The sequence below is a fragment of the Scyliorhinus torazame genome, chromosome 5, assembly GCF_047496885.1.
Source record: "Scyliorhinus torazame isolate Kashiwa2021f chromosome 5, sScyTor2.1, whole genome shotgun sequence".
NCBI classification, from domain to species: domain Eukaryota; kingdom Metazoa; phylum Chordata; class Chondrichthyes; order Carcharhiniformes; family Scyliorhinidae; genus Scyliorhinus; species Scyliorhinus torazame.
Window position 1 is genome coordinate 182,636,128 of NC_092711.1, and position 12,351 is coordinate 182,648,478.

Genomic DNA, 12,351 nt, shown 5'->3' on the forward strand with positions numbered 1-12,351 from the left:
CCTTTGATCGATTTGTGGCCATTTGTTGCCAGAAGGTTAACATTAAGTATTGCTCCAACAAAACGGCAGCGCGGGTGATCGGCACTATCTGCACACTTAGCTGTCTAAAAAATACCTTTTTGTATTTTATATATGAACCATTGTACACAATTAACAGTGTACCATGGTTCTGCGGCATAAAAAATATATTTTATACCTCTCCTGCGTGGATCATATATGACTGGATCCATCACATTTTAACCCCTTGTCTCCCGTTCATTCTGATTTTACTTCTCAACGTTCTGACCGTCAGAAATATTCTAGAAGCCAATAGGGCCCGCAGGAGACTGCGAAGCCAGACCAATGGGGCACAAGAGAATGACCCAGAGATGGAGAAGCGGCGAAGGTCCATCGTTTTACTCTTCTGTGTGTCGGGGAGTTTCATTCTGCTATATCTGTTGCTTCTTATAACTTTCCTTTATGTTCAAATTACCAATGTTACTTATTTCTCAGGTTCCGATGTCGGTGAATCAACATTTATTCTTGAGGAAAACGGGTACATGCTTCAGCTTCTCAGTTCCTGTATCAATCCGTTTATTTATGCTGGGACGCAGAGAAAATTCAGGGAAGAATTAAAGTATGGGGTAAAATATCCACTTCGACTAATTGTAAAAATATTTCGTTGATGAACACAGTAAAATTTAACATTCAGACCACACTAGAATGCATCCTTTGCTCTTCCTATCCTGTCACATGATCTTCTATCTTATGTCATTCGATTTGAGAAGCATAACCACCTGAGTTTAAGTCTGAGTTTAAGAAATTCCGGGAGTAAACATCAGTTCAGTTGGTTCCCAGTTCTCAACCATTGTAGTGAAACCAGAATTCCTAATGAGGATTAGGTAGGATCCTAATCACCATTCTGGAAAAATAAATTTACGTTATGCAAAATGGACCCTGAAGCAACGTTCCTTACGGGTCTTGGCAGCCTAGTACCCGGTAAAGCAATTTTGAGAGCGTATGCAGTTGCAGACTATATTGAGGTGTCTTGTCTTTTCTTGTGCCTGGAAGGCGCTGTAGTAGTGAGTTTCTGAGTTTCCCCGAGGGTCTTGCTGCAACCTCAGACCACAGGCAACAGATAGGGTAACATTTTGGGGGGGAAATATGCAATCGTCAGATCAGTGGCAGCAACACCAAGATTCATGTAATCAATGCGCTCCGAGAGCTGAGCTGGAGCAGAGGCAAGGACTAATGCACAATCTGTCGATCTCTGCGAAGGTTGCGACGGAATCCTTCCAGCATTTTTAAAGTGGGAAGAGGTGACTACACATTCTAGGTATCCACATAACCTGTTACAATGTGTTTTTCGGGATTTTACTCGACAGCTTGATCACTCCTTGTATGTTTGACTTCGAATTTCTGGTATGAATACCGGGAATTCTGCACAGCTATTGTGTGCCTCCATGAATTCTGCTGAATCACATGGTGCTGAAGTTGCAATGTCGTCTGCAATGCAGGGGATTCTGATAATTCGGCAATTTGGACTGATTGACCAGAGGTTGGATCTATTTTCATGTAGAGCTAATACCTTTTGACGCAAATGATGCTCAGGATCCATTTCTATTTGGAATGGAACTGGCAGCACGAAGTACAGGAATACATTAGTCGATGTGCATCATTTTAATTACACCAGGTTAATTCTGTATTTCGGTTCTAATTTTCGCAAAAGATAATTAGAGTTTTCAAACTGTGCTGCAAACTGGATTCAATTGATAGAAACAATTTTACTTTAGGAACTGGTAAACAAAAATATAACCTGACCATGTTAATAGCTCACGTTTTAACGATTGATATTAATCAAGCAAATAGACTTTCAACGTCCCATAGCAATCTGAGTTCCCACATGGAAAATCGCATCAGAAGCATTTCATTCTTTGGATGAACATCATGGCTGCCTTGAGCTGGACAGCCTAATATTGGTGCCAGACAAGCGCTCAGTGAGAAAAATAAGTGGTAAGGTTAATGGTGAATTGGAAGAACATGAGTTAATAATCTACAAAGAACATGGACTTGTAAAGTGCAAAACAACCTAACTTGATTGGGCGTTTCGATTAAGTAACATAGGAAATTGTATTAGTGAGGCCCGAGTTGGAGGGTGGGGTTACTGAGGGATATAGGGGGTAGACGCTGTGTCAGTATTATAGTTACGCAGGAGATCGAAGTGATTTTACACTTTTAGAATAGCCTGGGGAACTGTTCGAGTAAGACTGCCGGATGAAACAAAGCCTCCGATTTACTCAGTATCGATTGTTTCAGGTTCAGCGTATTGTTCATCTGATGCCTGGATGGTCTGGGCAAATAATAGAATCGCAGAATGTTTACAGTGTCAGTCGGCTCCTAATGTTTGTTCTGTCTTTCTGAAAGAATGTTCTATGAAATCCCACTTACTTTCTTTTCCACCTCAACTCGCACATTATTTATTTTCGGGGAGCAATCCAATTCTCTATTGAATACCGAGATCGAAGCTGCCTCCAACAACGTCTCAGGAAATCCATTCCATACTTGACCCACTTTCGGGGTGAAGAATATTTGGCTCATATTATTTCCATTCTGTTTATTTTGAATATTAATCTTGGGAGGGTTCTGTTTCTCATTCTTAAACCTGTCCCTAGTTCCGAGGATATTGAACCGGCATCAAGTCCCCAGTCAATTGTTTTCTCTCGAAGAAAACGTTCCCTACGTCTCCAATTTATCAAAGATTTTCATCCCTGGAATTATTCTTGTGAATCTCCTCCGTATTCTCTCGAATGTATTTACATCTTTCCTCAAGTGTGGTACATATAACTGGAGGCAGTGCTCCACGTGTGGCCTGAAATGTCGTCCCTACTCGTGTGATCAATGTTCATATTAATAACAGCAAGAAGTCTTAAAACACCAGGTTAAAGTACAACAAGTTTGTTTCGAATCACTAGCTTTCGGAGCACTGCTCCTTCCTCACGAGAATGAAGAGGTGGGTTCCAGAAACATATAGACAAAGTCACAGGTGCAAGACGATATTTTGAGTGCGAGTCTTTGCAGATAATTAAGTCTTTAGAGGTCCAGATGGAGCAACTGGAGAGAGGGATAATCACAGGTTAAAGAGGTGTGAATTGTCTCAAGCCAGGACAGTTGGTAGGATTTCATAAGCCCAGGCCAGATGGTGGGGGTGAATATAATGTATGTCGCATTACATTCAACCCGCCCCCCCCCCCCACCCTATGGCCTCGGCGCGTGGTTTCGTATTACATTCACCCCCCCCCCCCTCCCCCCCACCCCTCCCCTCCATCTGGCCTGGGCTTGCGAAATCCTACCAACTGTCCTGCCTTGAGACAATTCACACCTCTTTAACCTGTGATTTTCCCTCTCTCCAGTTGCTCCGTCTGGACCTGTAAAGACTCAATTGCCTGCAAAGACTCCCATTCAAAGTATCATCTTGCATTTTTGACTTTGTCTATATATATGTTTCTGCAACGCACCTCTTCATTCACCTAGTGAATTCGAAACAGACCTATTGGACTTGAACCTGTGTCCTAAGACTTCTTAGAGTGCTCACCCCAGTCCAACGCCGGCATCTCCACATCATATAAATAAAGCCGTCGATTCTGTCGGATGGCTTATTCTGCTCCCGAGTTCCTCGGCGTCAGCGTGCCATTCGCTGTCCACGGGAATTTCTACTCGGTCCGCTTAGCAATGGGATTTCCTATTGAAACTACTTCATGCCACCGTGGAATCAGCTGGCGCGGGTGTGCTGTCGGCGGGAAATGAGAACAGCAACGTCCGACAGGAATAATTCAGATCCTGTCCGGCTGTTGAGAATCCCGCTGATAGAAAGCGGTGCACTGCTGAGAAACACGCGGCTGGGGAACCGGAGAAACCCGCACACATTTGGTGACTTGCTGCAAGCAATTCCCGAATTACAAGCCTCCTTGACAAACACTCGCGAATAGAACACTGGCAGCGAGAACAGGGCATTAGCAATCGCAGAAGAGGAAGGAAGACCTCTGACCTTGAAGCCCTGGAAACTGTGAGCTGGAGCGCAGCGACCGCAGCCACATTAATCGAAACGTGTTCGCGCCTGGCCAACGTGACTCGGATTGACTCACTGATTTAATTTCGGAAGATAAGAATCGTTTATTTAGAAAATAGATGTCGTTGTGTTGTACGGTCGGGTAATAACGATTTGGGTTTGTTGAACAAACGTAGCTTGAATGAATTCTGGAAATTTTGTGAGTTTGTATTCACCCAATATATCGAACGGCAGAACCGCCATTAACACTTTATTAACTCTCTCAACACGCCACGCCACCTTGACGTATGTACACACACCTTCCTTCTGCAATTTAAACAATGGCTCTTGATGCTTCAAAATGATTCCCTTCACACTTCTCTACATTGAACTTCATCTGACACTTGTCTTCACACCACACCAATTTCTCGACGTCCATTGCTCGGCATTCTTTCGAATTTTCTAACGATATTGAAGTCTTTGATTAGCATTTGGTGTGAAAAGATCGCCTTGTTTCAGCTACCCCACCAGCCCAGAATATCAACTCTGCCACCGCCACAGCTGGGGTAGACAAGGATCATCATTCACCTCTTTCTGAAATGTGCCTTTGTGAAGAAACTTTGGAAAATCATGCATGGACCATTTTTTTATTATTGTGTTTATTCTGAGTAGCTCTATTAAACAGGACTTGTTTCTCTGCTGGCTGTCCCAGGCGGTCACATTAAGGTCGAAAATAATGGCTCATGGCCATTAACGTCCAGTCTCCCAATGCAAAGATTTGTTTATGATCGGGTGTTGCTGACTGGCAGATTCATGGTTCAGGAAGGCCTGCTAAGGAACATCCTAACGTTTCGGGCATTCGTCACAAAGGCGTAATCGGGAAACGTTACCATCTGAGACACTGCTGCCCGTGTACGCTGAGGCGCAGGAACCACTTGAGGCTGAATCCTCAGATATTGTTCGAAATAAACAGTAAGTGCATATTGAAAATACAACAGCAATGAGAAATATAAATGGAATCCTCTTGTAATGAACAATAAATAAACTGATATATATTACAATATATGCAATATTGAATTTGAACTGACTTGAAATATATCTTCACACAACTTATCAATAACATTTATTTTGGAAATTAAAAACGTGTTTGAAATCTGCCCCAATACCGCAGCTATGAGGATTGAACTACTGTGGGAAATGCGTTTTTCATATTAAATTGACATAACTAATTATTATCCTCACAAAAGGACTCTGAATTTTTAAAAAATATTCACCAGAAGGTCCGAAAATCATTTTATAATCACTTTACCATTTCCAAACCCTTATATATTTGTAAACTAAAAGTATTAAATTGCAGATAGCTCGCCTAAAGTCGGAGTATATTCTGGGAAGGGGAAATGAAGTGAAAACAGTGTCAGAGCACAGTGCGTGACAAAAGACATCGAGATCTAAACAGAGAGAAGGTTCAGAAATACAGAACCAGGCTGGTCGAGTGGAGTAGAAAAAGTGGCAGAAGAGCTTGAGTGCAAAGCAGTGTGAATGGTAATGTGGAAAGACAACGGAGATGTCATATCCAGTCAAGGGGAGAACACGAAAGGGGGTGCAGCTGCAGAAAGGCCAGGGGTACACGGACACAATCTATTGACAGTCCCAGAGTAGGTTAAAAAAGTGGTTAAGAAAGAATATAGATTAAAGCGAGGTAAGTCCGAAAGATTTGCATTCACGCACCACTTTTCGAATCTGCTGGAGTTGGGTAGGCTTTCAAGACTACGGTGTATTTTTTTGAAGCGTCGTCGCCATTGTAAAGTTGGAATTGCAAAGCTTCGTGTGTTTTAAGCAAACTCCCACAGACAACAACGTGACAATGGACAGGGGAATTCTGATTTATTTCAGTGTGTGAGCGAAGATAACTTCCACTGCTCTTCTCAAAAATAGTGACAAATGATAATTTATATACATGATGCAGGCAGTTTCTCTTTGCTTTCTAGCCTCGACTTAGAACCATAGAACGATGAAAATGTTGCGGTGCAGGAAAAGGCCATTCAACTGACCACATCTGCGCCAGCTAAGGAAGAGAAAAATGAACCAGCCCCTCACTGTAATACCATTTTCCGGACGTAGTTTTGCAGGTTACAACCCTTCAGATGCAGATGCAGATGCCTTTAAAATCAGTTTAGCGTATCAAGCTTAACCACCACCTTAGGCAATGAGTTCCAAACGGTCCAAAAACCTCTGGGTGAAAAAGGTTTTCCATATGTCCCCTCTAATATTTGCATCAGCCGCCTTACATCTAACCCCACCCACTCCACCCCACCCGCAACCTGGTAACAAGTCTTTTCTCTCGACCCTGTCTGGTTCCTTCATAATTTTGAGACGGCTTGGACAGAGCAAAATCGCACGGAAACTGTACTAACATGTCCAGTTTGATATTTTTTCAAATACTCGGGTGAAACCTGATCACCTAACGCTGCGAAGCTAAGACGAAGCTGTTAGTGCCCAATGAAAACAGTGACACATTTGCTAAACTTGTATTAAAACATGAGATGCGGTCTTAACTGGGAAATTGTATCCAGTTTTGGACACCACACTTTAGACAGGTTGTGGTGTCAGTAGGTGTATTAAAGATTCAGGAGGATGCTTCCAGCGATGATGAATTTCACTTACCCAGTAAGACTGTAGGGAGACAGACAACTCAATTGAGGTCTGAGCTAAGGCTCTGGGTCAGGGATATTTCATGGAAGATGGAGGAATTTAATAAAAACAGTCAATCCGGAATTGGTAATGACATTCCCAGCATTGGGAACCCCAGGAAAAGCCTTATACTATTGTAAATGTATATCTGGTTCACTGGTGTCCTTTCAAGAAGAGCATCTGCCATCCATATATGGCCCAGCCTACTTGTAATTCGAGACCGACAATGGGACGGACCCTTAACTCTCCAATAAAATGGGCTCACCCTTCATTCCGTTTTAGGGCACATGTATAGGACCATCAATTTCTGGCATTGTCAGCGATGCCCCAGCCACGCGAAAAAAAATAGAAGAAATGATAATTTGGAGATGATGGGGCTTTTATCAGGAGAACAGGAACACTTTCCCCATCTCTGCTCCATGAGAATCGCTCAAGTCTTTCAACAACTCTATCAATTCTCTTTTAAATCTCTGTTTTCGAAACAGAATACAGATTTATCAAAGCGTAACATAACTTCCTTGCTTGTGTTATATGTGCCGTGAGATTAAAAAATCAGAATTCCATTGATTTTAATAACTTTCTCACTTTACCCTGTCATATTAACTGACTTCTGTAAACACACTCCACATGCCCCTCTGCAACTGCCGACCATAAAGGACAGCTGAAGGGTATGTTTCAACCCGAACACATGATTTCCCATTAAACAGCATTTAACACGACAAACATCTCTGTGCTGCACTTCCACAAGCAGGAAAACGTGCATGCACAGAACCTTGCTTGTCGTGAAGCTCTTTCAAGCCCCTTTTTCAAAACCTGTCTCAGTGGCAGCCTTTCATGACCTCACTCGGTCTGTTTCCAAATAATTCGGCCCTCCATTTGTTCGAACAGGATTCTTTTCTCTCCCTGAGCTCCGCCCGACCCCTCAGACAATGGTTCTGTCTCCGGGTGTCCAGACATGAACTCGTAATTGCTATCTGTGCTTTTAATTGCCTACTCCCGTTTACACAAAAGAACATTGCCATGCTATGAATATGCAATTAGCCTGCAATTTTCGGTTAAAAGTGGCCATAAGAATCCTTAATGGGCGAATCGCTGGTCTGATCAAAGTGTCCCAGAGGATCTTGAGTGAATCACAGTGGCATCCTATTTATTCACATTAACGAGTTTAAGTCTGAATGGGAAAGTGTGACTCAGGCCACGTGTGGGCATATATCTGACTCAGTGCTATTAGTTTTACCCAAAGCCTCATGAACCTAAATTATCCATTACTTCACCATTCCCATTTCGGGACCCAATTTTGTAACATCTCCCTATCGTAACAATGGTATAATATTTTCCCTGCAGTATCATTCTTCTACTTTGACGGTAATAATAATAATATTTATTGTCACAAGTAGGCATACATTAACACCGCAATGAAGTCACCACATTCCGGCGCCTGTTCGGGTATACAGGGAGAATTCAGAATGTCCAAATTAGTTATTAGCACGTCTTTCAGGACTTGTGGGACGAAACTGGAGCACCCGGAGGAAACCCACGCAGACACAGGGAGAACGTGCAGACTCCGTAGAGACAGTGATCCAAGCCGAAAATCGAACCTGGTACCGTGGAGCAATCCACTCTGCTACCATGCACAATTCAACAGTAAACGTTCTGATGCCTTTAATGTACCGAACTAATTTATAGGTACTAAAGATACATTTTCTCCTCTTTACCTGTTTCACTCACTAATTTAAAATCACACAATCGTTTCTAGTCATTTATGGTATGTGTACTTCGCTGGATAGGCCAGCCTTTAGTGCCCACCCCTAATTCATATTCAGAAGATGATGTTTAGCTGCCTTCTTGAAGCAGCAAGACGTGCTTCCCATGTTCCTTTTCCTGTCAGTTCCATACCGAACCACATCCCCAAGACCGTCTTCAACGCGATCAAAAAAATGACTATCGTGTTTATGTGTTTGTGAGTGTGTGTGTGTGTGTGTGTGTGTGGGGGGGGGGGGGGGGGGGATATCCCAAGGATTCCCCAAAAATGTCCTACAAAGAAGAAGGAACATGGAGGGGCCTGGGCATCCCAAAAATACAGTGCTACACTGGGCCGTCACGGCAGAAAGAGTGAGAGGCTGTTTTCGTTAGAGGGAAGAAGGTTAAGAGGTGACTTAATTGAGGCATACAAGATGATCAGAGGATTGGATAGGGTGGACAGTGAGAGCCTTTATCCTCGGATGATGATGTCTAGCACGAGGGGACATAGCTTTACATTGAGGGGAGATAGATATAAGACAAATGTCAGAGATAGGTTATTTACTCAGAGAGTAGTAAGGGCGTGGAATGCCTTGCCTGCAACAGTAGTGGACTCACCAACACTAAGGGCATTCAAATGGTCATTGGATAGACATATGGACGATAAGGGAATAGTGTAGATGGGCTTTAGAGTGGTTTCACAGGTCGGCGCAACATCGAGGGGCGAAGGGCGTGTTCTGCGCTGTAATGTTCTATGTTTTATGTTCTATGAAAGAACCAGAAATGGAATGGGTGAGGAGGGTGGAGAGATCCTGTACAAGTACGGCCGGCAGCGCCCCCATCCCCGCCAGCCAAGCACTGAAGTAACCCAGTAGTGGTAGCCAGACTCCAACCTGGAACTAAATAAGACAGCGCCTCGGCTTAACCAAAATGTCCACTATGGCCCCATCTGTGGCAACCACAAGTTCGCACTAGCCATGCTAGATGCCAACTTTACCTCTTGCCAACTAGATGCATACAAAATGATTAGGGGGTTGGATAGGGTGGACAGTGAGAGCCTTCTCCCGCGGATGGAAATGGCTGGCACGAGGGGACATAACTTTAAACTGAGGTGTAATAGATATAGGACAGAGGTCAGAGGTAGGTTCTTTACGCAAAGAGTAGTGAGGCCGTGGAATGCCCTACCTGCTACAGTAGTGAACTCGCCAACATTGAGGGCATTTAAAAGTTTATTGGATAAACATAGGGATGATAATGGTATAGTGCAGGTTAGATAGCTTTTGTTTCGGTGCAACATCGTGGGCCGAAGGGCCTGTACTGCGCTATATTGTTCTATGTTCTATGTTCTATGTTTAGGGAATGGAGACAGGACGGATGGAGGGGGGCGGGGGGGTCACTGGAGGGGGGGGGGGTCACTGGCCATTAGCGAACTCTAAATAGAAAGGGTGCAAGCGGCCTTTGTGGCACTGATATATAAACTACAGCTACCGAACGGGAATTAACTACGACAGCTATAGATTCAGAACTTTCTCCACAGGGAGACGCCAACATACACACGGACCCCAAGACAACCAATGTTCGAGGAACTGGACGTTGTTAAACTGGGAGTGGGGATCTGCGGGGCCCTGTACGGACGACTATCGGAATGGACAAGCTCCCCACTGGACGAAAAACTGGAAAAATGTGAAGAACCATGAGGGATTGAAATAGGGTGGGAAATCTGGAACAAATCACTGAACAGGGACAACTCCTGCTACACGTGCGCAAGATTAAGCGTCATACAACTGAAAGTGGCGCACAGAATGAGAAGGATTTTTCCAGAGGGGGGGGGAGTAGGGGGGTGGGGACAAATATGAGCGGTGCCAGGGAGGCCCGACCAACCATACACACATGTTCTGGGTATGCTGCACACTTGTCCGTTTGTGGACAGCCTTCTTCGAGGCAATTTCTAAGGCGATGGCGTAAGCGTGGAGGCATGCCCAAGAGTTGTAGTCTTTGGGGTATTGGACTAGCCAGAACTATTCATAGGGAAGAGGGCCGACACCCTTGCCTTTGCTTCCCTTTTAAACGCCGAAGAATGCTTCTTGGCTGGCGATCAGCAGCTCCACCCACAGCTGCAGACTGGCTGGAAGACCTGTCGGAATTTCTCCACCTGGAGAAAATCAAATTCGCCATCCGAGGGTCAGAGGATGCGCTACCACAAAACGCGGATGCCAATGGAAAAATCTTCTACATTGCACCCGATCCACCGATCCTTGTCCATTGTACAGTGTATATAATTAAAAACTGCAATAAAAAACATTTCAAAGAAAAAGGATGGCGTGACTTTTATATCTAGTCGCTCTTGTGAATGATGACGAATCTGACCACGATTGAACATTTACATTGCCTGTAAACATCGGCCGGGAATTTTTTGCATTTATCTTAATTGGCAGCGCCGTTCTATTTCAAATGTCCAGTGAATAAAAAACAGTTGGAAATACAATAGCAAAATGGCAAAGTGCCTAGCACTGCTGCATCAAAGCTGTTCGATTCTGACCTCGGATGGCTGCGTGGAGTTTGCACATTCTCCCCTTGACTGCTGGGGCTTCCTCCGGGTCATCCGGTTTCCTCCCACAGTCCAAAGATTGTTCCGTGTATTGGCCATGCTAAATTTCTCCTTATGGTGGAGTTGCACGAATAGGGCAGGGGATTGGGAGGCGTTTCAAATGGTCCGTGCAGCCTCGATGAGCCGAATCTGCACTGTAAATTCTATGACTCTATGAAAACTTCCTAATACTCTACAGTTGCGCAGCGGTGCCAGGAATATTTGAATTACATGAGCAGTGTATTTTTAGTTGGTAAAGTATATATTTTGGCGATTCTGTCCCAAGTTGGGAGCAAAGGGGTATGGGCTTTATCAGTTGACATGGTACTGTCGGTGGTCAGCACATGGTGAGTTATATGGTGAGTTAATACCACTTGCTATTGAAGATGTGAAAAAGGTTGATGGAAACCGTGAGGAATAGGGAGGCTGTTCGCGCATTCATTCACCAGGCGATGGTTGGTTTCTTTTTTTTGTTCGCTGCTTTTGCAGTAACAGCGTGATTCGGAGAGCTTGGGAGGTCTACATAACAATGACAAGGAAGGGAATGGAAGAGGCTCAGATATGAGCAATGTTCTTACTCCGAGGAACTATTTATGGGTCTTCAGATGTATTGTTCTCCAGCATTAGGTGTGAATGTATTGTAGTGGTAAAATTTACTCAGGGTATAAGACTTGTAAACAAACCATTGTGCGTTTCACTCAACACGAGTTATTTGTTGTGGTGCATCCGAGCCTTCACAGGGCATCAGGAGTCTTGTCGAACATTAGTTCTGCATGTCTCTTTATGGACTTGATTCTTTTGTTCCAGCAATTGGTGGTTTTGAATTCCGACGATCAAAGTAATGAAAACAGTTATAACAGGAAACAGAGACAATAACTGCTGCCTGAGTTTAGATGTTTGTGTGTCGTCCTTCCCACTCCACAGGTAAGTGGTGATTATTCCATCAAACTCATGACTTGTGCTCGTCGCTGGTGGGCAGACTCTGGGGAGTCAGGAAATGAGCTATCTACATGCCTTTATATCCGTAGTAGTTGCTGGCGTATCCAGTTAATTTTTCGACGAATGATAATCCGCAGAATGTGTATATATGCTTATCTTTCTCTATATCTATGAGGCATCGGCGCTTTTTTAGTCGACAACAATTTCATAATTCCAGCACAGCCGTGAGGAAGAAACGATCTGTTGCGTGGGGGGGGGGGGGGGGGGGGGGGTGGAGGCATCTGCGCTGTAGCTGACCTATTATTAGCGTTAACACATTTATCTGTTTCCACTTCCTTCGCATTGATTTTAGCATAATGCTACGTGAAAT